This window comes from Podarcis vaucheri (assembly GCF_965113315.1).
Source record: "Podarcis vaucheri genome assembly, chromosome: 3".
NCBI lineage: Eukaryota > Metazoa > Chordata > Lepidosauria > Squamata > Lacertidae > Podarcis > Podarcis vaucheri.
The window spans coordinates 79,575,554-79,600,371 of NC_138761.1; the positions used below are offsets into that span (position 1 = coordinate 79,575,554).

At 40.3% G+C, this 24,818-nt stretch overlaps 1 protein-coding gene across 2 annotated transcripts in view; it reads right to left on the reverse strand.

Moving 5' to 3' along the window:
- The window catches only part of FUT9 (fucosyltransferase 9), a 51,419-nt gene that overhangs the window by 26,110 nt on the left and 491 nt on the right, over window positions 1-24,818 (reverse strand). The window contains exon 1 of one of the 2 annotated variants that reach the window (XM_082216671.1): window positions 24,028-24,712. The exons of the other annotated variant lie outside the window; for it this stretch is intronic. The gene's annotated coding sequence lies outside the window, so the exon portion shown is untranslated. Of the gene's footprint in view, window positions 1-24,027; window positions 24,713-24,818 lie in introns of those variants that run through there. 2 annotated transcript variants of the gene reach the window in all.

Consider the following 24,818-nt stretch of genomic DNA (forward strand, 5'->3'; position numbering starts at 1 on the left):
CTGTGTATTTAAAATATTTAGTTTTTTTGCATTCACTGTAAATTATTATTTCCAATTATAAAGCCCAAACACTATTAGAGAAAAATGTAATTAAGGAATATCTCACTGTCTACATTACAGCCTCCTTAATCAAACTAAGGAACATGAAAAATGTGTTATTCAGTAAATTAAAATTCACCGTTTTCTTTGGAACTTATCTCTTGTCTGTCCATTATAGTATCAGCTGCTGTTCAGTATATATGTAAAGTTTTGAGATGTGTTCTATCTAAAGAAATGAAAGGCAGTTCAATCACATCATATTTGACCAAAGTGCAGCTGACAGACATCATGGCCCTCAGCCAAACAATTGCTTACTATGTCTGCTCTTGCTTACTATTCTTACAGAGAGCAATCTACCAAGGATTCTTCAGAAGGCAGGGGATGCCAAGACAAAACGCAACTGGAGGACTGAACACATTGGAAGCAGAACCACAAAAGTGAACAGCACTGAATTTTAAATGTCAATTGACTACAATTTTGCCAAATGAATGCACAGTGTGATGATACTACGTAATACTGGCAGCCACAGCAAATGGCATTCATTACAATGTTCCAGAATTTTACAGTGGAATAGAACTGTGCATCATTTATCCTGGAATGAGATGAAAGGTCCACTCTGAAGATGAGTACTGTGTAACTCACATCTATTTCAGATGAATTAACTTTCTCAGTTACTATATACAACCTACAACGTTTGATGTTGTTTGTGTGAGCAATTGTGGAATGTCAGTGTCTGCTTTAAAAGACCATTGGATATAACATTGTAAATTAGCATAATATTTCCATCTCTGACCTTTTAATATGATATTTAATTCCCAATTAAGAAAGGAATTAGGCAGGTAGGACATTCTTAAAACAGTTGTTGGCACACCTCGGTGTTAAATGCAGGCAATGACAACCACCAATGATAATGACGTGGCTGGCATTATAAGGCTCCAATCATGAACATTTACTTGTTAAGTAGGGTTTATTTATTACATTCATTATCACTCACTTCTGAACAAAGATGTGTAGAATTGGATTCTCACCTGGTTGTGGACTATTACAGTTGTGTACACAATGGAAAATAGTAGAGAAAGAACCAATTTCTGTGAAAAACAACTGACTGAATACAATGCTCTCAGAACTGCACCCTAAACATGTCTATAAGTTAGCAGGTTTGCTGGGATAGTAGTTTTCAGTTTTCAGGTTGCTACCTTTACAAGAAAAACAATATGCCAGATTGGCATAGGCAGAGGATAATTTGAAAATATAGCACCCTACTTTAGGTTCTTCCAGAAATATTCATTAAAAAATATTTTAAAAAGGAGAGATACAGATTAATCTATCAGTAAATACAAGTTACTACTTGTTTTTCCACATTTACTGCTGCAGTATTTTGTAAATGGCTATGGTCTTCCCAAATAAAAAAAAAAAACCCTCTCAGATGTCTGACTAACATCAATTATTACTCTAATAGACATGATCTTTTCCTTTCAAGGCACTTCCCAAATATTGATGATTTGGGGTTAAAGCAACAGCTCTGAATTGATGGATGACTTCCTGGTGAGGTTTGAGATGCTGGTGACATTTTCCCTCCTTCACAGTGGAGAAACTGATATAGATGGTCTGTCCTTAGAGACTTGTGGAATCTCACTGATGATTTGTTAATTATTCTATATGTTTTATGCTGTATTTGTGATATTCTATTACAATCTATTATGTTATTGTTATTTATTGTTTGTAAGCTGCTTTGGGATTCATTTGAATGAAAAGTGGCATAGAAATATAATAAAACAAAATATGCCCATGTGATTCCTAAAATTGGCTGGGGGGTGGTGGTAGGGAGAACTCCTAGAACAGCACATGGCAGGACGGGGGTTGTTCTGCTTGACAAGATGATATGCTGCAGAAGACAGAACTTTTGTAATAGCATGATGTTGAATGCCTTGGTTTTTGCCTCTTGAACTCTGTTTAGTATCTCATTTCTATCTTGGCCTACCAAGCCTTTCCTCCTAAGTTTTACCCCCATCCTCCAATAAGTTCATTTATTTTATTCAAATGCAAACTTCTACCCCACTATTCTAATGCATGCACTTCATTTAGCGTGGTTTACAAGTATAATTAAAACCATAACTTCTAATGAAATAGCAATATACAAAGCAAGCACCGAGTTCAGTAGATACAAATAAGAATAAACAGATTCTTCTGACTCTATCTTCTGAATTGGTGTGTCCTGGCTCTGGTCTGACATAACCATAATTTGACAGTTCCATTATAGTTAGGTGAATAAGGAGCATTTGCATCTTCTAAACAGAAGTGACAGTTTCAACCTGTCTAGGACATAGGGAAATAATTAGCAGTCATTTTCTGATGGACTTAGATGCGTAATAAAAGCAAGTCTTAGTGGCTACTGATTTAACAAAAGCAAGGTACGAACAAAAATGGATTCAAAATACCACTGTGGGAAACTACATGTCCTAATTTGATGAAATGCAAAAGGCATCTTGCACAATTTTTTTGATCTCAGGAAAATGACACTCCAGCCAGATTAACTGAAGGTAACTAGAAGCATAAGCCTTTTGCAAATGTTCTGTTCATGTCAGCTTGAGGTGTGGTAAGCAGACCATTGGAGTATATGAATTACAGGCCACTGTGTGGACAGTCATTAAACACATGAAGGTTTCTGTGTTGCAAAATGGATCTTCAGACTCTGCAAACTAGATGTGCAGAGCAAATTAAGATAAATCTTAAAACGCTGGACTTCCGGGTTGGTGCCTCTGGTAATGGCGGAATTCCTCTGATCGGGAGGCATCTGCCCCATGGGAATTTGGGTCTGGCCGCCACGGCGAAGGCGGAGACCCGTAAAAAAATCACAGGCGGGAGAAGCCTGTGAGCGTGGGATTCGGCGGGCACCTTTTGCGCCTCCCCTACTTGCGGGGAAACCCGGTTTCGGGGGTCCGGAACGAGGTAGGTTGAGCGGCGCGGTGCTTCGAATCGTCTGCTTCTTCCATGGAGCAAAGCCGCATAGCTGTTGCCGGAGAGCACTGACTTTTTCCTGTGGACAATTTGACGCCAAAAGTAATTACCCGTGAGTAGAGCTGAAGTGGGAGAATTGGATTTTTAAACGTTTAATTTGGCATCGAAACGGGGAGGTTCAATACAGGAAGTCTGCCTCCCCCTTTTGTAAATAGAGTGAAGCAATGAGGTTGCAAGCTGAAGTCTTGGAAAGCCTTTTGTAAAAGACTAAATTTCCATCGTCAAAGAACATTAAACCCCCTCTTGGAGACAGGAGAAGAGGGGGGGAAGTGGTGGACTGAATATGCCTGTAGCAGAGAGCGAAGAGAGCTAAAATACCGCCGCTCTGACCCTGGAAACGGGCTGCTAGTAGGATTGATGTCTTTTGGAATGTTCATTGACAGTAAGCTAAACAAGAGAATACATTGTTTCTACTGCCTCTGGCTGTTTTTTTAAAAAAAGGGAGTAAAAGTAACTGAAAACTGAAACTAACTTTGGATTATTGGAACTGTGTTTAAAAGAGGACATTACTGATTAATACAAATAGAAACTGTTTCCCCCTAGTGGAAGCTTTTGAGACTGGTTGCTTTACAAGAGCTGGGCTAGGGGAATTTCCAGCTGCAAGATAAAAAAAAACAACAACTAAAAAACTGTGAGACTCTGGGATTGACCTTGAATCTTTTAAGTGTTATGGCAAATGGAAAGGAAAAAACAGACCAGTCAACTGCTGCCTCTTCGGCTGCTTCTTCTGTACCAGTACACCCCAAACCAAGAGGAATGTCGACAGAAGAGGCCTTAGCGGTTGCATTAGTGAAGATAAACAATTCGCTGGAACAGCTTCACAAGAAAACAGACGTGATAAATGTGAAAGTGGATGCTGCAAATATTAAAATTGACTTAATTGCAGAAAGTATAAATAATCTGGGACAAAAGGTGAATACCAATACAGAAACCATCCAGAAATTGATAAAGAAATCTACTTTGATACAGCAAACTGCGGATGAAGCCAGGGAGAAAGCCGTTGCTGCTGAATGTAAAGCAACACAACTGGAGAGAGAGAGAGTCCCAGCCCTACAGAGGCAACTTGATGAACATAAGTTGACGCTTGTTATGATTGAACTTAAAGAAAAACAGATGAATTTGAGGATCAGAGCCCTACCTGAATTGGAAAAGGAAAGTCTGGCCCCTGCTGCTGAATGTAAAACAATACAACTGGAGTGTGAGAGAGCCCCATCCATTCAAAGGCAACTTGATGAACATAAGTTGACATCTGATATGATGGAACTTAAAGAAACCCTACCTGAATTGGGAAAGGAAAGCTTGACAGAGCTTCAGGAGGAGACAGGACTAACATTGGTTGAGAAAGAGAGGTATTTGGGGGTTATCATGACTGCCAAAAATGTGAATCTATTTAAGGATAATTGTAAAGGACGTTGAATTGAAGTGAAGGGGGATTTGGAAATATGGACAAATTTGAAGTTGTCATTGTTGGGCCGAGTTGCTGTGGTGGGGATGAGTGTTACTGTGTTACCGGGGATGTTGCTTTTGTTTCAAACATTGCAAGTTTTGGATGGGATGGATTGTTTCAGGAGGTGGCAGAGGGATGTTTTTAGATTTGTTTGGCAGGGCAAGAAGCCTCAAGTAAAATTTAAGATATTGACTGATGCTAAAGAAGGAGGTGGATTTGCCCTGCTAGACCTTAAACTTTGTTGTGAACCAGCTGCTTTTTGCTGGCTGAGAGAATGGCTGCTTCTTGAAAACACTGAACTGTTGGATAATGGCAGATGAAGTTGATGGACTATATGGAATTGGCGGAAATGACTGGCAAAATCCGAGACCAGGGAGAAGAGTCGGTGGAAAGAAGACTGGAATAAGTTTAAAGACTATTTACAGAAATATTGTAAAATTAATGAATGTTAGAAGAATGTTGGAATGAAGTTATATGGCTTTAGTAGAAATGTTATAAGGAACTAGGTATACAATTAATAGAGTATTAAAGGAAAAAATAAGGTTAGAATGTGTTAAGAGAATTATAGGATAGAAAACAGAGGAAGATGGAAAGGAATTGCTGAAACAATTAACAGAAGTGGAATACAAAAAGGGAGGTGTGAGGAAGTCGTTGAAATAAGTGAATGAAAGATAAGATATTGAAATTGTTTGATGTTGATTTGATGTTGTTTGATGTGTTTTTTGTTTTGTTTTGTTAGTTTAATGTGTTAAGTGTTATGTAGTGTTTTTATATTGTATTGTATTGTGTTTTTTTCTTTTTTGTAGGGTTTAAATTGTTGGAAAAGTAATAAATATTATTTTTTTTTAAAAAAAATAAGAAACATCTTAAAACGCGTACTTGTATTGTTAATTTATAAAGCAGGGATAGGGGTCTACTCTATACTGCAAAATGAGCATGTGAGAAAACAGAGTTAAATTTGTTCCTTCTTTCACCACACCTTGCTGTGCTGTGTAGATTTATGGCATTTTCTCCCTGCCTGGCTCACTTCCAGTACTAAAGGTAGGCTGGGGAAAATATGACTTAAAAGAGCACAACTTAGCTAGGCAAGATGGAGGAAGGCTGGATTTTGTTTCTTTCCTTGTGAACTCCTTTGATTGTGCAGCAACTAGATCCTCATCCTTGTTTTATACTACATTAATAAGGCAAACTCATACAAAAATGAGACACAACTGCCCCACACATTGCATTTGACTATAAAGACCACTACATGGGGGAAATATACTTAATCCTTTCAATTTTTGCCATTTTTCTACTAAAAGATGAGCTCAAATAATTTAACTTTCCCTAAAATAAACATATATGGGTACCTGAGAACAAAAAGGGTGGGTGGTGACTTCTGCTTTAATCTGCAGTCTCTATATGGTTCAGCACTAAGTGCTGACTCAGAGAACACAGAGCTACTGGGTGACAGGGACTTAAATCCCAATCATGTACACCTTTATTTCTAAATAAATTATACTATAGCTTTAGGGTGCTAATGAGTCCTTAGCACAAATTATTTCCCCCTCCTTATGACAGTGATATTGTTTTACTTTCTCTTTTAGTTTAATGTAGGAAAGTCCCTGAAACTTTGCACATCATAGGAAAATGTTCTGCAATGTATATTATTCCTCATCATTATATTTATTCATCCCACAAAACCAACAAAATATTAGTTGTCATACCATTACATTTAGGGTTTTTTGTTTTTTTTTAAATGTGCCTCCCTTGTATTATATGGAGTTTGTGGTGATGTCATTTTGGTATTGCTGCAGAGCTAGAGAAGATGTATTAATTCAGCCACCAATGTTTTGGACAAAGCGTTGTGCTCCATTGTACGGAATTTAATGTCTATATGTTTGTTCCTTGTTCAGTGGAACTTCCATAGTGCTCAGTTGCTTTACTCAAAGTAGTTTTGTCCTTTGCTTCAAAGCCTGACCATTTCCCACTATTGCACTTCATGTTATCAAACTTCCAGTGCTCATGAACAGAGTTCTCCTTTCATAACTCCTGTGATTGCTCCTCTCATTTCAGCAAAAGGAAATCCAGCATTTTTACTGAAAATTAAGCTGACATGTTCATTATACCACCCTTTTTACTGAATGAAACATATTCACACAAAAGAAAGCTTGTCTAGGGCATCTGTTCATAAGGAGGTACTGTTTTCCTGGGAACTTGAAAAGTTTTACCTAATGACAAACGGGAGAAGCAAAATGGAACAAAACTGAATGCAACTAAATGTGCCTCAGATTTCCAAAGGTGAAATCAAGGGTGATCAGTTACATTCTCCACTACCACTGACCCTTTAAAGCTATTGAAAAGAAAGTTTAAATATTAGACAAATGGGAAGTAAGAACTTCACAATGGAGACCTGACATTTCCTTATCTTCTAATAATAGTTTAGTAGATATTACACAAAGGAGAATTTCTTAATCACTTCATAGCCCAAAATTTGAAAAGAGATGTGCAAAAAGTCATTGAGGTTTTTATAAGATTGTTGATGCTAAAGATTTGCAAGGTATTGAGGCTACAGACATACCCAGTTCCAGTTACTGGGACTCCATCAGAATGTTAGAGAGCAAAATCAGGAAAGAACTGTTTTTTGCTGTATTGCAGCAAGAGCCACCCAAAGGAGTACAATTTTTAAATTATCACTGCTAAAATATATGTTAGGCTGCATTAATCTAATAACAATTTTCTAATATATTTTTTCTGCTGCATTCATATGCCAAGATTCAAGCCCATAAAAGTGTTGTTTTTTTAAATGAAAGCCTAACTTTAATTCAGTGGTTTAGCTGTCTTCAACGATGATAATTCAACTTGATATAATTAGAATTAAGGATCTGCTTACAGCCAGACACAGTTGCATGTTATTTACAACAAATCTACTTATTTATGGAATAATTCAGTTTAATATTGCATCTTTTATTATTGTTGTGTAGACAGAAGGCATCTACTTGTGATTTAATGAAATTGCATACAGAGGGGTTTCTGTCGTTTGCTACACTTGGGTTTAATCATCATGGTTGTGGGTGGGACCCGAAGCCCGCCTCACGCAGCTGGCGTTAAGCCCCCTGCCACCCACTCACCTGGCTGGCACACCACACCCACAGATGAGCGCCCAACTGGGCAGCTTGGAGGGGGCGTGGTTGGCAGCTTAACTTGCTGCTGCGCCAGCCATGCGGCCTCACTGTCCGCCTTCCCCGTTGCGAGTCACCTACCCTCCACTCCCTTAGAGCTCAAGGTTCCAGTTTCTCTCTTGGCCTTGCTATGGACCTTAGGTTGGTTGCCCTGGTTGTCCGGGGGGCCTGGTAGGAATTTTTCCATTTGGCATTAGGCTTTGTGGTTTTTTCACCTACCTCGTAGCAACCGTCACAACTTTTGTGGTATTGGTGGGTAGGTTAGGCATTGGAATGTGTTTGTGGTGTGTGGAAGGGCTAGGTGTGGCCATCGCCTATGCCTTCAACTTTTGGGTATTCCGTTAAAGGAATCTGGCGGTCATGGATCCTGTCCGATGCCTGTGTGGTGGGGGGCCATGGCACGACCCTCGGTGACATCAGGGGAGAGCTTATAGTTGAATTAGCATCTACAAGCTTCACCTAAACTCCCCTTTTTAGGCTCACCCCTCTCCAAATGGGTGGAGTCAATTGCTGTGATCCAATGCCTAAGCCAATACCTTTTCACTTGCTGTAATCAATAAAGTTGTGGCCTTTTCTTGCCCATTAACCTTATCTTACGTGTCCGGTGTCTTCATTCCACTAAGCGGGGGTCGGGCCCTTGAACCACAAGTCACACTTCTCTGAAGTCTCTCAGCCCCACTCACCTCACAGAGTGTTTGTTGTGGGGGAGGAAGGGAAAGGACAATGTTAACCGCTTTGAGACTCCTTCGGGTAGTGATAAAGCGGGATATCAAATCCAAACTCTTCTTCTAATAGCCACACCAAACCTCAAAGATTGGCCTGCCAAGCTATTGCTAGTGAGCCACACCTATCTTTACAGTGCCCGATGACACCAGGTATGGGAAAGTTCAACCTGCAGGTCCTGCAATGTGCACTCATGATTCTTCTTTTGCATGCAAAATGCAGTGCTTCTTGAGTTTCTGCACATTTTTCTGTTGCCCTGATACTTCCTTTATAGCTCCAACTTGAATACAAGTCACAGATAAAATTTACAATCTACTGGTGTTATATGATGCCTTGTGATTGACAGGTGGGTGGCCCTTTCCGTATGCCAAAGTGATCCGTGAAAGGCTGGTAATTTCTGGCTGGTTGCATTTCCCCACCTGTCACATAAAACACAGGGCAAATGCTAAGTATTGCAGGTTTGCAATGTCAAATAATTTTGGAAAAGAAAAGAGAAGGAGCCCTGCAATTATTTATTTTAAATTGGGATGCTTAAATGCTTACCAGCCACCAGAGAATATTTCAGTCATTCCTCCAACCTTTGCCAGTGGCTTAGCAACAAACTAGATGTGATTGCACAAGAACATGCTGAAAATGAGTACTCCTATGTAAAAAGAGGGAAAAGCCCTGCCCAGTTAGAACAGCAAGCCATGTCAAACAATACACATCTTTTCCTGTGTCCCTCCATGTACTTTTGGTATCCAAATATTACCAAAATAAGGAAAACAATGACAAGATGATACGTCAAAATAAAAAAATTCCTTCCTGTAGCACCTTAAAGACCAACTAAGTTAGTTCTTGGTATAAGCTTTCGTGTGCATGCGCACTTCTTCAGATACACTGAAACAGAAGTTGCCAGATCCTTCTATATATAGAGAAGGTGGGGAGGGGTATTACTCAGAAGGGTGGTGGGAATCGGAGATTGGCAGATAGCTGAGATGAGCCTGATGAGCCTGTTGACGACTCTTAACGACTGTAGTAGGTCTTACAGGAAAAGGCAAGGGGTGAGAAGGTGAGAAGTGGCTTTTAGTCATATATAATGAGATAAGAATCCAATGTCTCTGTTCAGACCAGGTGTCTCCATTGTTTTAAGTTTGGTAATGAGTTGCAATTCAGCAGCTTCTCTTTCCAGTCTATTTCTGAAATTCCTTTGTAGTAAAACAGCTACTTTGAGATCTTGTATAGAATGTCCTGGGAGATTGAAGTGTTCTCCTACTGGTTTCTCTGTTTTGTGATTCTTGATGTCAGATTTATGTCCGTTTATTCTTTGGCGTAAGGTTTGGCCTGTTTGTCCAATATAGAGAGCTGAAGGACACTGTTGGCATTTGATGGCATACACAATGTTAGACGATGAGCAATTAAATAGTCCCGAGATGGTATGTGTGATGTTGTTGGGGCCAGTAATGGTGTTGTCCGGGTGTATGTGGCAGCAAAGTTGGCATCTGGGTTTATTGCAGGCTCTGGTGCCAGTGTCCGTGTTAAGTCTGGTTGTAGTATTATTGTGGGTTAGGAGTTGTTTAAGATTGGGTGGCTGTCTGTAGGCAATGAAAGGTCTTCCTCCCAGAGCTTGAGAAAGAGAACTGTCATTGTCCAGGAGAGGTTGTAGATCTCTGATGATGCGTTGAACTGTTTTAACTTGGGAGCTGTATGTGATGACTAGTGGTGTTCTGTTATTTTCTTTTTTGGGTCTGTCTTGCAGCAAGTTCTCTCTGGGTATCAGTCTGGCTCTGTTGATCTGTTGTCTAACTTCATCTGCTGGGTATTTTAGTTCTGAAAAGGTTTGCTGTAGATCTCTTAGGTGAGAGTCTCTGTCTGTAGAATTGGAACAGATGCGGCTGTAACGTAGTGCCTGGCTATATACAATGGACTGTTTGGTATGTTTGGGATGGTAGCTAGAGGCATGTAGATATGTTTGTCGGTCAGTTGGTTTACGGTATAAGGTGGTGTCTATGCGTCCATCCTGTATTTTTATAGTAGTGTCCAAAAAATGTATTTCTTGCATAGATTGATTCATTGTAAGGTTGATTGTGGGGTGAAAATCATTGAATTTCTGGTGAAAGGTGTCCAGGGTCTGTTGACCATGTGTCCAGATGATAAAAATATCGTCAATGTATCGCAGGTACAAGAGAGGTTTGAGTGGGTAGGAGTTTAGGAAACGTTGTTCTAAATCTGCCATGAAGATGTTGGCATACTGTGGGGCCATAGTTTATTTTTTTATTTTTTATTTTTTTATTTTTTTATTTTGACTATGGCAGACCAACACGGCTACCCATCTGTAAGATGATACGTGGTATGGATGGAATTAATGGAATGCCTTCCACAACAAACACTCTGACCATGGCTCCCTTAAAGCTCTACCTCACAGTTTGCAAATAATAATATGGGCACAGCATATTTTAGAGGGCAAGGAAAACATTAATTGTATAATTAATTATTATGAGGGAAAAATAAATATTTTACAAAGCTGCACAGCAAGGCGAAAAATCATAATTGCTGAGTGCAATAAACACTCAAGGAAAGCAAAAGAAAATTATATCACTGTGACATTTTCAAATTAAAAGCAAAAAAGTCAAAATTGCATCTTCTAGTTCAATCATGAACCTTTTATTATAATGCAATGTAGAAATGTTGGGTGAGGTAGCCCAGTAGATGACATCCCTTCTAGAAAGTGCTGTCAAAAGTGGGTCTACTTCACATTGCTACATAAGAAGCCATGATAGCCCTATTAAAAAACAAAACAGTCAATGGAGCAAAGAAGAAGAAGAAGAAGAAGAGTTTGGATTTGATATCCCGCCTTTCACTCCCCTTCAGGAGTCTCAAAGCGGCTAACATTCTCCTTTCCCTTCCTCCCCCACAACAAACACTCTGTGAGGTGAGTGGGGCTGAGAGACTTCACAGAAGTGTGACTGGCCCAAGGTCACCCAGCAGCTGCATGTGGAGGAGCGGAGACACGAACCCGGTTTCCCAGATTACGTGACTACCGCTCTTAACCACTACACCACACTGGCTATAAAGGGATATTAGTCTCATGTTCACCTGGATTCTGTATATATGCTCTCAAAATAATAAAGGTAAAGGGACTCCTGACCATTAGGTCCAGTCGTGACCCACTCTGGGGTTGTGGCGCTCATCTCGCTTTAGTGGGCAAGGGAGCCAGTGTACAGCTTCCAGGTCATGTGGCCAGCATGACTAAGTCGCTTCTGGCAAACCAGAGCAGTGCACGGAAACACCGTTTGCCTTCCCACCGGAGAGGTATCTATTTATCTACTTGCATTTTGATGTGCTTTCGAACTGCTAGGTTGGCAGAAGCAGGGACCATGCAACGGGAGCTCACCCCGTTGCGGGGATTTGAACTGCCAACCTTCTGATTGGCAAGTCCTAGGCTCTTGTTTAACCCACAGTGCCACCTGCGTCCCCTCAAAATAATATATCTGCATTAAAAGCTTCTCTGAAACTGTCCAAATTCAGACACTATTTGTGGACTGTTATATGAAGCCTAATGTCTATAGGTGACTTGCTAGTCTTAGAGTGAAATATAGAGCCCATGATAATAAATACATAATTTATATTTCATTTGCTATACAGAATCTATTTCTAACGGGCTAACCTTTTCCTGTTATACAAGAAAATTTCTGATTTCAACAGAGATTAAAACTGCATGTTATCACTGATTTAAATGCTTCTTTGTGTTAACAATTATCTGCAGCATATTCTTCACTGTTCAGAGAACTTCTTATAAATTTATTTACTTTTAAAATAAATAGATTTTACCCCTACTGTGGGATTTTAATCACATTTCTAACTACATATAATAATCAACATTATTTTGAAAATAGTTTTATTCATTTCAAATGTTTATGCTATAAAGAAGTCTGCACCAGACCAAATAAAATGACAACCATCCTAAACAGTTTATGAAGTAGTTTGAGGAAAAGGTCAAATGCCAGGCATGCCACAGAAAGATATACTGAAGGGAAGCACGTATGCCAATTAAAGAGCTTCAGTTTCAGATGGATTAAGGACTGCTGAAATGCCCCTGGTGTAATTTACAGATGGTAGTGCCACCACCACCTGTATTTTAATACTTTAGTCTGAGCACATAGAATCCAGACCTACAGTATCTCAAAGTGAAGAGCAAGAGATCAGCTCTCCTCCTAGTAATTAAGTGCCTTGAGGCAATAGTCAGTGTGGGCAAGACTGCCCAAGCAAAGGCTCAATACTCAACCTCAGGTCTCTAAGATAGTTATTAAAGCAAAAGAAACCTTATGAGGTGTAAACCTGAGAAGATATTTCATTTTCTAAACCTGAGAAGATATTTCATTTTGATCCAGATGTTTCATCTGGATCAACTCAGTGAAACCATTTTCTTTTGGATTTATGCACACCTCAGGTGATATTTCTGTCGCTTGCTGTTGTGGAGGAACAAAGCCTCTAGCAAACATAGTGACAAGAGGGTTGAGGCTTTGGGTACTGTTACAATGTTTAAAAGAGTAAAATGTGTAACTTATTCTCTGTGGGTTGTGTCCAACTAAGCCATACTCAGAGTAGATGCATTGAAATCAATGGATTCAAGTTAGTTGTGATTAACAAGGCCATTGATTTTAAAGGGACTTAGTTGGATATAGCATTATGTTTGAACATTAACAATAATAAATTCCTTTGGTGAGGATTCCTACCTTGATAGCATCTAGTAGTGCAGATGGAGAAGCAGGAGCTAAGCAAAATATTTTTCAAACTTGCTGCTGCTGTTGTGGCTCTCAAATAGTACTGAGTAAACATGTGAAGAATAGTACACTAGCAAGGCAATTCTACCATGCATGTATGACGTGGAATGGGTGGTGGCAGATAATATAAGATAGAAATTGCCATATCTACTGCCAGGCAATTTTGCTTTGGGCAAGGCAGGAGGTGAGTGCATAGAAGTTTTTTACCCCCTGAGTCACACCTGTGACTCTTCACCAGTCTGACTCATCTTTGCCTCTTGGCTTCCCTCCTACCCTGTTTCAGCTTTTCCCTCTGATTCTGGACATCTCTGCCACAGACATTCCCAGCTCACTAAGCCCTGTAACCCCCTCAGCTTCCAAAACCTCCTCTTCCAATTCTTCTCCCTCTTCTCCCTCTGCCCACTCATCATTGTCCCACCAAGACAACTTGGACTCTAAGCCATCTTTCCTTCCACCACCTCTCTGCATCCAACTAGTCCATGACAAGCAATGGATATGTTATACTGATTACTAATAATGCTCTTAAAATATATCAGTTACCCCCCCCACCCAAATACTCTTATTGTATAGAATAATGTTAAACAGTGCAATACCAAAAATGATGTCAACTAAACTGTGGCCAATAGTCCACGTGCCAACTTTGGAATTAATTTTAAGAATTTTCTACATTAAATTAGATAAGAGCAGAACAAACCCCGAAAACAAGAAAGAAAGAAAGAGTCATATAAATAGGGAAATCTGTTCATTCTTATCTGAATATGCATATGCTGCAGTCAATGTCTAAATTTTGATATTCACATAATTCAACCAGTATTGTCAGTATTTACATGTGCCTGCCAACATTCATAACATTTTGAGCGTTCAGTATAACATAAATCACCACAATTTCATCAGTATAAATTCCTGTTTTGCATTTTGTATGGCTTCCTGTAACAAGTAATGCAATACACACACACACACACACACACACACACACACAAACACACACATATAAAACCAACAACTGCTAATTTGTATGAATATGTTAATAAGTATTTAAGAGATTGCAATTCCCTGATTCAAATATTGAAGATCACACTATTATATTTGTGTTGCTAATGTCTATACTGAAAACATTTAATAGCATTTTAAAGAAACAAAGTATATAGATATGTGTTCAAAAATTGTAACTGAGCAAAAAGTTACTCTAATTATCTTATCCTTAACTGTCCCAACTCCTGAAGCTCAAGGTGATGAAGACAAAACTCGAGCTTCACTCGCATGCTTTCAACAGCACTTAAAAACACTAATGAGGGAAGGGATGCTCTAGAAAGCTGGAAAGTACATACAATGCCCACCAAAATTCTCTTTATTGTGCTGTAGGGGAGAAAAAGCAAAACTTGTACCCTCTGATTTGTGTCTCCTCCTCCTGCTGGACAATGCTAGTATGTATATCATGTTTCTAGTGATGTATGGAAGTGAGAGCTGGACCATAAAGAAGGCTGATCGCCGAAGAATTGATGCTTTTGAATTATAGTGCTGGAGGAGACTCTTGAGAATCCCATGGACTGCAAGAAGATCAAACCTATCCATTCTTAAGGAAATCAGCCCTGAGTGCTCACTGGAAGGACAGATCCTGAAGCTGAGACTCCAATACTTTGGCCACCTCATGAGAAGAGAAGACTCCCTGGAAAAGACCCTGATGTTGGGAAAGATGGAGGGCACAAGGAGAAGGGGACAGCAGAGGACAAGATGGTTGGATAGTGTTCTCGATGCTACCAGCATGAGTTTGACCAAACTGCGGGAGGCAGTGGAAGACAGGAGTGCCTGGCGTGCTCTGGTCCATGGGGTCACGAAGAGTCGGACACGACTAAACAACTAAACAACAACATATCATGTTTCAAGTAAAGAACTTATATGATATAACTCTGCTTTTGGATAATAGTCACCTTGTGCCCAAGGGACACGTAGCTAGACAACTCTCATATTAGGAATACTGTGAGCATTCACAGCCTTGTGAGTCATACCAAGCTGAGAATGGTACCCAAGATTCTACTTGCCCCCAAATGACCATTCCTATTCCCCTAAGGCATAGCAATTTACCTATGGCAACAGGAAAGACAGAAGGTGGTCTTAGGGGTGTCATCTCCAGCTGGGGATGGACTGGAGCCACTAATCTCATAAATCTGGGGTGGGTGGGGATGCTGCTTTTTTCAGAGGGCATTCTTTCTGGCAGAAATTATGCCAATAGGATGGTCTCAGTCCCATCCCTGGCATGAGAATATTCTCTGTCAGTATTTGCTGCTGCCTCCAACACTATTACCAGTAAGTTTCTGGGTCCATGGGGAAAGGGAAAAGGGACAGAAGGTGGTTGCTCCATGAACTTGAATTGCACTGACAAATCTTTAATCTTTTTGGGTTGAACCAGCATACGGAAGAAATTTGGTCCGGTTCACATTTCAGTGCAAAACTCTTTAATTAATATGAAAAAATACACAAACTGAAATGCAGCTATGTTTCGAAATTCATGCTTCTCTCTGAACAAGCAACGTTTAAAAAAATGTGTATCAGGAGAAATTTGCATTAAATTGCTGGTGAATTTTAATGAGAACTTCTTTTTTTTAACATCACAATGATGTGGGAATGTGGAGAAGCGGACCTAAAATTGGAAATATAACAATGTGAGAGAAACCAAAATTCACAGATTTGTCCTTCCTTAGTTGAACCTTGGCATCCTTATGTACAGTCAACAGCAAGTGAAAACCTTTTCTACCTGACTATTTCTGTGAGTGTTTTAAATTAGGAGAGGGAGGAGTTTGCTGCTGCTGTTTTTGTGATTGTACTATATTGGCACGTTCTTTTGCTGTATTTTTTTTATTTGATTATTTTCTTGTCTTGTCTCGTTGAAATTTTAATTTAACTTGCTTTTATCTGTGTATTCTAACCTAGGTGCAGCTACTTTTTTCGAGACAGTAGAAAATCCTTAACACATCTAAGTAGGCATCTTGCCAGAGCTGCCTGGCCATCCTCCAGAAGCAGTTCAAGACATATTTATTAGAACTGGCTTCTGGTGGCCAGGACCATATGGGATGAGGGTTTAATCCTTGGAGACTCCGGATCTAGCATAGGTGGGTTGTAGTAGTTTCCCCCTCATAACAAGAATGCTCCTGTTCAGGATTTCTGCTAGCCAGCCATGAATTCATCCAGGATACTATATGACCGGGGTAAGGAACTGGACTTGGCCAGTAGGTCACATTATTATCTCCCACACCCCTCGAAGTCCAAGAATGGAAGGTTGCTGGAGTCACCCACCCACTGATCACCTGATCTCACAATGGTATCAGGTAGCCTCCAGAACCTCCATTCAAAGCACTATTGAGTCTTCAAAAGTCTCTTAAAGTTCTGGGCAAAATAGTGCTCATTTGCTTTGGAATTTGGACAAATTGGTTGCACTGGTCGAGCTGGTACCTTCCCCTTGTTTCCCCATTTGGGTTACAATCCTGTTGGCACTCACTACCTGAGTTCATTATTAAAGCAAGTGGCACTTTTACTTATTCTAATTCTGGGGAAAGTTGCTAGAAAGGACTGGAAATGAATCTGTAAACATTAGAAAACTCAGTTTGCAAAAGTTGTTCCTAACTTGCAATTACATTTCTGTAAGAAGCCTGTTTTAATGTTGGGTAACATGGCAGAATAATAAGCCCTGATCAGATCCTAGTTTATTACATGGGTTTGTTAATCAACATTAAGCTAGAGTTCCTAAGTTTGGATGCAATGAAGAATTTGGGGTTAATGTAAGCAATGATCTCTATCCTGAAGCCGATGTACAGTACTAGTAGAGGAGGGGAGGGGAGGGAGGAGTGTGGAGCCATGGCACTAGTTCACAGGCTGCAGATGAAATCAAAATGAATATCTGAACACAGCCAATTAATGCCTATATAATAAAACTGTCACTGCATAGCTGGTACATTTATTCTCATAACATTACATCAGTCTGCAGGGCTGCCATATTTTATTCCCCATGACTTTAACAGCTGAACAGGCAGAATTCACAGATGATCATGTCCCCATCAGTGCACTTGTTGAATTTCTGTCTGCCATGCAGAAGGTATAGACACAGAAGCTGTCTTAAGGGAGGCATCAATGCTTTCATGACATGAATTACTCTAAGGCTGCTTGGCAGTGTGTGAAGTAGACCTCACTTGCAACTTGGGTGATAGTCTTTAGGGGAAATAAGGGAAGAAACACTAGTGTTGTTCTGCCACACTTGCACATAACCTTGCACAAGAATTCACACAGTGTAAGTTTTTGTTGCAGGTGCCACTTGTTACATTCTATTTTAGAACGCTCAAAATGCAGGTTTTGAATTATTTAACTTATCAATGCATGCTTCAAAGAACTGATTTTTTATTTCATCATTCTCTGTGAAAACTGGTTATGTAAAAGTACATTCAAAATGAAAAAATACAAAGAGGAAAAAAGGAGAAGCAATGGAAACAGCAAAATTATATTGACCTTGGTAAGGTAAAAGTAAAGGTAAAGGACCCCTGACAGTTAAGTCCAGTTGCAGAGGACTCTGGGGTTGCAGCGCTCATCTCACTTTACAAGCCAAGGGAGCTGGCGTTTGTCCGCAGACAGTTTTTCTGGGTCATGTGGCCAGCATGACTAAGCCGCTTCTGGCACAACAAAACACCGTGACCAGAGCAGTGCACAGAACCGTCGTTTACCTTCCCGCCAGAGCGGTGCCAATTTATCTACTTGCACTTTTTGGCATGCTTTCAAACTGCTAGGTTGGCAGGAGCTGGGACTTAGCAACGGAAGCTCACCCCATCATGGGGATTCGAACCGCTGACCTTCTGATCAGCAAGCCCAAGAGACTCAGTGGTTTAGACCACAGTGCCACCTGCGTCCCTGACCTTGGTCAGAGTACATACCAAATTTGTGATTTCCACCAAGACCTCTTTGAATTCATGCTATTCATGATGTACCTCACCATCTTACTTAGCCTATGCAATAATAATAATTTTAAAATGCTGCAATTGTGTCTTCATTTACTCACTGTAGTAAGATTATCCATTTACTTAACAATCAGCTGAAATAATCCCCAGTGATTTCAGGGCAACTTACTTTCAAAAAAGTTTGTTTAGAATGAAGGTGTTGCAGGATGGAATTATTAAATCATCAAGCATAAGTCAAGGACAATAGTATTCATGAGTAATTCCTAATGGACATGGATAATATTGCTACTAGATCCCTTATGTCTGTGCATGATGTAGTTGATTAATACTGTCATAACATTGTCATTGTGCAGGCTTTATGCAATGCCACTGTAATTGCTTAAGTTGGGGAGTAGTGGCAAGGGAGATGCCAAACCTTTTTGATCTTATACTCTCCTCAATTACAACATAATGTGACAAACCAACAGCAAATTTGGGCTAAATTAAAACACTCCCACCGAAACCAATGGTGAAACCAATGTGAATGTCTCCATCATCAGCTCTCAACACTTTGCTTTCTTGTTTACATGAGAAAGGTAAAGGTAAAGGTACCCCTGCCTGTACGGGCCAGTCGTGTCCGACTTTAGGGTTGTGCGCCCATCTCACTTAAGAGGCCGGGGGCCAGCGCTATCTGGAGACACTTCCGGGTCACATGGCCAGCGTGATGAAGCTGCTCTGGCGAGCCAGCACCAGCACAGCACAGCACACGGAAACGCCATTTACCTTCCCGCTATAAAGCGGTACCTATTTATCTACTTGCACTTTAGGGGTGCTTTTGAACTGCTAGGTGGGCAGGAGCTGGGACCGAAAGACAGGAGCTCACACCACCGCGGGGATTCGAACCGCCAACCATGTGATCAGCAAGCCCTAGGCGCTGAGGTTTTACCCACAGCGCCACACTTGTTTACATGAGAAAAGAGGATTCCAAATAACTAATCAAATAATCCTGACAAAATACCAGGAGTATATAAGTCCAGCAAAGCAAAACAGCACAGTTATGATAGCACAGGGCTACACCATGCCTATAAGAATGGGAAGTGGGTCTCGGCTATGGATTTATTTATTTATTTATTTAGCAAGTTTTATATACAAAGTGATTGCAGTAAAACCCCAAAACAGTTTACAAATAGAATAAAATAACAGAAATAGCAGCAAAAAAAATCCAACTATGTAAAACACTCAAAAACAATTAAAATCAGCAATAAACTAAAAACCAGATTGAAACACATGCCCACAATCTACATGTTTGTATAGGCTTGCCAAAACAAAAACATTTTTAGCAAGTGTCGAAAGGAGTACACTGAAGCTGCCTGCCCAATGCTATTAGTGAAAGAAGCTACTCTACATGAACACAATGGACACTGCAGAGACAGGAATCTGCAAAGTCACAAGAAATGTATCTCAAACCACGTTTCACTACTACTGAAAGACCCAAAGATGATAACTTCATAGAAAGGGACAATGTCATCCTGCTCACCACTCCTGCTGCATCAAATCCAGCACTCGATGGTCAGTGCTACCAAGCAAGGACCAGACATCATGCTCCAAGCTATTTGCAGGATTATGCTATATGAAGGAATCTGTTCTTCTGAATCATAGGTGAATTTTCCAGTTTTATTCCATTGCTTTATTTGTTTAGTTTTATTATTTTAGTTGCAGTTTTTATTGTACAGTTGTAAAAGTGTTGTCAAGTGTTTTAGGATTTCTCAACTGTTCTGTGGTTTTATATTTAGGGGAAAAGGAAGGGTGTAACCTTTATGGAAAATGTAGGGTACATTTGTAAGCTTGGGATAATGGACTGAGCAGGGAGGGGGAGACCATGCCCCAGAGCATTATATCTGCATTTCTTCCTTAAGCACCCAAAGAAAAGAGATGGAACTCCCAAGCACTCTTAACACATGACCATGGAGTGTCTCCATATCCCAGGCATGTCCAAAGTCCGTCTCAGGGGCCTAATCCGGCCTGCCGGTTGGTTTAATCCGGCCTCTGTGGTAGTTTATTTCCTGGGGGTAAAATCCTAAAAAAACTTCAACAACTTCAATCCTAAAAAAAACTCAGCAGCTTCATTCCTACCTTCACTTCATCAAATCTGGCCCTCTTTGAAAAAAGTTTGGACAGCACTGCCATATCCCATAAATTCTGTACTGAAACGTGGGGGATTCAGTGTCCTAGCTTAAAAAGTCTCCCTTATTTAACAGGTTGAATCAATGCCTCTCATACAGGGGACATATGCACTTTGCATATACAGGGACATCATTGGCCACAAAACCCCAAACCAGCTCCATTATAAGTAAGTGATGTCCACCTGATTGTGTAATTAATTTCTGTTTGTGCAACATGACTTCCCCAACACTTCTCCCTCCCTGTTATCCCTCATATGCCCCCCATATGTGTTTCAGGGGGTCCCACAAACACTACCAAGCAGATTTGGGGAGTGTGCAGGGGGGCTGCAGAGAGCAAGAGAGGAAGGGAAAATCCCATTGTATTAGGCACAATGTTGGCTGTCACCCATTCTATTAAATCCCAAGTGATTTGAAATTGGTTATTCTGAAAGAGATGATTAATGTGATATAAACGTTTAAGGTTTATGATTTAAGTAGAAAAAAATATATATGCATGTTTTAAAGAAAACTTTGTTGTTATCCTCTCTGGGTACAGAGAGAAAAAACACAGAAAGGCGGAAAAAACCCACAGCCAAATAATTTGTGAAAATTCATGTAATCTTTAACAAGAATTTGTATTAACTGCAATCATTCTGGAGATAAGGGTTGCTGAAACAAAACCTGAGAAGACCCTTAAACACTTGAAAGTTCCAAATATTATATAGTATTACAGTATTGTTATTTTTATTATATTCTTTATTGTTGTCTGTTCTGGTTATCACATTAATACTTTTCATGCCCTTGGAACCTCGAAAGGACTTTTTCTTTCCATTGCCTCTTTTTCAGTGAAGAATTTCAGCCACTGTTCTCTAATTCATTACAGAAGTTTATATCTTTACCTGTATCACACCATTTTAATGTTTTCAATAATGTTTCCAATATAATATCTTCTTCAGTTGTTCCAACCAACTGATTGCATATGATTAACACAGAATCACAGATTAGAATTCAGTAGCATTTTCCAGAACGCACCCCCCAAATCAACATCTGGACTCAGCTGCATTCTAGTTTTTTTAAAAACACAGTAAATTCTCGTAGTATTATTTTAAATATACATTTTGCTATATAACCCCCTGTACTTAAAATATTATTTCATGAAATATAATTCATATATTTCAGATATATGAAACTATCATTTAAGAGCATTAGGAGTGGAAATCTCTTTTATCCAGCATATGTCTTCCTCCCCACCCCCTTGCAGGTAAAATTAACCAATTTAGTCATACACATTTATAAACCAGTGAGATGATTGAACACCCCCCCCCCACTACTTCAGCCATCCACTCAGCCATAATGCTCAGCCATTGGCCTTGGACGACTTAACTTCTTACCTTGACAGAGATGTTACAAACCCAAAGCGAGATAAGCATATACTGTTGAACTTTGACATTTTGTTTTAATAAATCAAAACCCAAGGTATATAAATAAAGAACACACACAGAAGTACGAATTGCCAGCCCAATCCTTCTTAAAAGTCAATTAAGCCCCAAGCATCTTCCATATACCTGTATTGAAGTATTATCCTAAACTCAGTCTATGCTAAAATTTACCTTCACCCCGTCAGTGATTATTCTGGTGCAGATATTCCCCAGGTGTAGATGGCATACTAGAATTTCATGCTGATTTGGCAATACCAATCTGGGTGCAGGTCACCATAATGAGTGCATCTCATATACCTAAAATGTGCTTGTGGATGGGGGCTAAACCTTTCTATTCAGCATCCAAGGCTGTTTTGTCATATCAGTGATCTTTGCAGAATTAAGCCTGTTAATCTCTTAACAGTAGGTTGGCTGGCATTTGCTTGAAGAAGTGGGATCAATGAATTAAAATTGTTTCCCCTAGTCTGGCCTTAGTCTCACTCCAATGGAGCTAATTATCTGTATGGTGGGTGCAAATAGAGAGCCCTCGTGCACAACAGCATGCAGGCATGCAGCCACCTGTCACACACAGAGGATCTCTAGATTGGGTTCAGTGCCTGGAGTTTTCCTAACTAAGCACCGTCATCAGAGTTTTATTGAACCAGCAGCAACAGGCTTATGTCAAACTGTAAGGTATCTGAAGCAACTGCTGCTACATGGATCATGGTGCCTGTTCATGATGCTGGTTCAGTTTAAGGGATAAAAGATCCAGCTGATATTTGCTTTAATGTAATGTACAATCCAATAACAAATGTTCCAATTAATTCCAATTTATTAATAAATTACTTTATCTAACCAGTGTTTGTACTAAGGCAAGTCTGCAGAATTCTTCTTTGTCTATAGATGCAATTATTTCTTATTTTATTCCCTATATTACTAGTACATAACAATTATTCTACTTAATTTTTCATTCCCTATATTATGGTGAACATATTAGACACTTATTTTATTTTATTTTATTTTTGCAAACAAAGGCACTGTGTTGCATTTTCCATTTTATTTCTTCCTCTAGTTATTTTATTGTACTGTAGTCCTTTTCTATTCTCCATAGGACAAAGGTTTCTAAATATATGGAGGTAAACTTCTCATAGGTCTAGGCTGAAGTGGTACAAATGCAAAAGCCTTTAAAACGAGGGGGAGGTAGAATTCTATGTTTAAGTTACAACCCTTCACATGTGGCTAATGAAATAATGCTTACCTTAAAAAGGCAGGGGAAGATGAAAGTTAAGATGAAACAAGGAACCACAAATGTAGCATTTGTATATATATGCATACAATGGTGTCGCGTGTGAAAAAAGAGAACAAGGAACCACTTCTCTCTTTTTTCACATGTGACACCATTGTATGCATATATATACAAATGCTATATTTTTTCTGAAAATATTTTTTTTGAGAAGAGAAATCAGAGCAATAGCTTTTGAGCTACAGCTTAATATGGTGATAGAAAAGCAAACCCTCCATGACATAACCATTACTAATAATGACAGACTGATTCATTGCCATAAAAACCCATGGAACTTATAGTTTTGAACTACCAACAACGTTTCAACTATTAGCAATTACTACCTAGTTTTCAGCAATCCAGGAGCTCTCAAAAGTTACTGTCAATGCTCACAAATCAAGCGCAGGTTCACAAATCAAGTGCTACAACCTTGGTTTCTAGGTAGATACCAGTATTCAAAAAGACATTTCACTGTGCCTGTGAAACTTACTGTGTGTGAATGTGGTGTGTGTGTGCTTTTAAAGCATTCCGTCCTATAATCCAAAATATATGCTGCTGCAGTATAAACGAAGAAAAGTCCCTTTGTCATATTTGACAGACACACATGCACTGAAAACCGAAAACCCAAATAGGAATTATAGTAGGATTACTACTACATGCTCCAATTTCTTCAGTTCAGCAGAACCATTATTACAATAAACACTGACTCAGGTGTGTGTGTGTATGCTCATATTTCAAAGATTACAAGATTGCAGAGTTACTTCAGCAACAGGCTCAAAAACCTATGTTTCTAGTGTAGCCAGCGATGCTGTCTATAAAGTAATGATGGGGTGTTGGGGGGGGGGGTGAGCGGAGAGAGAAACTGCTGTCATAACAACCCTTCCACAGAGCACTACTGAAATACTGAAAATAGTCTGAAAATACTACACAGCCTACAGCGATATAAAGGGAGGGGGAAGAGGAAAAAGGCATTTCAGTAATGCAACATCCCCATTCTCCCATCTGGAAGGAGACCTAAGAAGAGGGGTGGGGTGCTTTGGCCATTCATTCTTGGCGTCTCCTTCCTGCCTTCGCCCTGAGAGCATCCTAACGGCTTACCTATGGCCCCCAATCACATCACCGCAGCCCTGGGGAGCCAGGTGTGCAGGGTGCCCTCTTCTTCTGCATAGATGGCATTCTTTGCTCAGTCGCGAGGAATGGTCCAGCGCTCCCGTGGAGAACTCCTGGCGCGAGCCCAGCCAGCTAGCGGGCAAGCAGGAATCTCTTTTAAAGACTTCATTGTACGGCAAGGAGCAGGAGGAGGAGGAGGAGGAGGAGGAGGGAAAGGAGAGAAGCCTGCAAGGGCACGAAGGGACTGTCGAGAGGGGGAAAACCTCCACAGCTCCTCTTCACCCACTTCTCTCTTTTGAAACAACCACCCAAAAAATCAGGAAAAGTTAATAGCTGCTCTGAAAGGAGCAGCTCTCAGAGAAAGGTCTCTTCGGCTGGGATGAGGACTCAAAATGGGTAAAAAAAAAGGATGAGCGAGTGGAAGAAGGGAAATGCCTCCTGGGTGCCCAGTGACCCCAGAGGCCAAGAGGGACACGTGCTAGTCAAAAACCACGCTGGAGGGTTCTGGGGACCCGAGATTGGGAAGCTGTTGTTTCTATCCTCGTCCCAAGAACAGGCTCCCTTTCTCGCTCTCCTTCCCTCAGCTATGAGGGGCTGCCCAAAGGCGAGCCTGCTCCCTTTCCCTGCGGGGCAGGAATGCCGCTGACTGACTGGCTTGTCCCCCTCAGGCAGCCGCCCGCCCGCCCGCCACTTGCCCCGAAAACCGAGAGCGCGCCAAAATTCACCCCTCGCTCGCTCGCCCGCCGCCCCCCCCTTCGCCGGCTAGAGCAGGTGCTCCG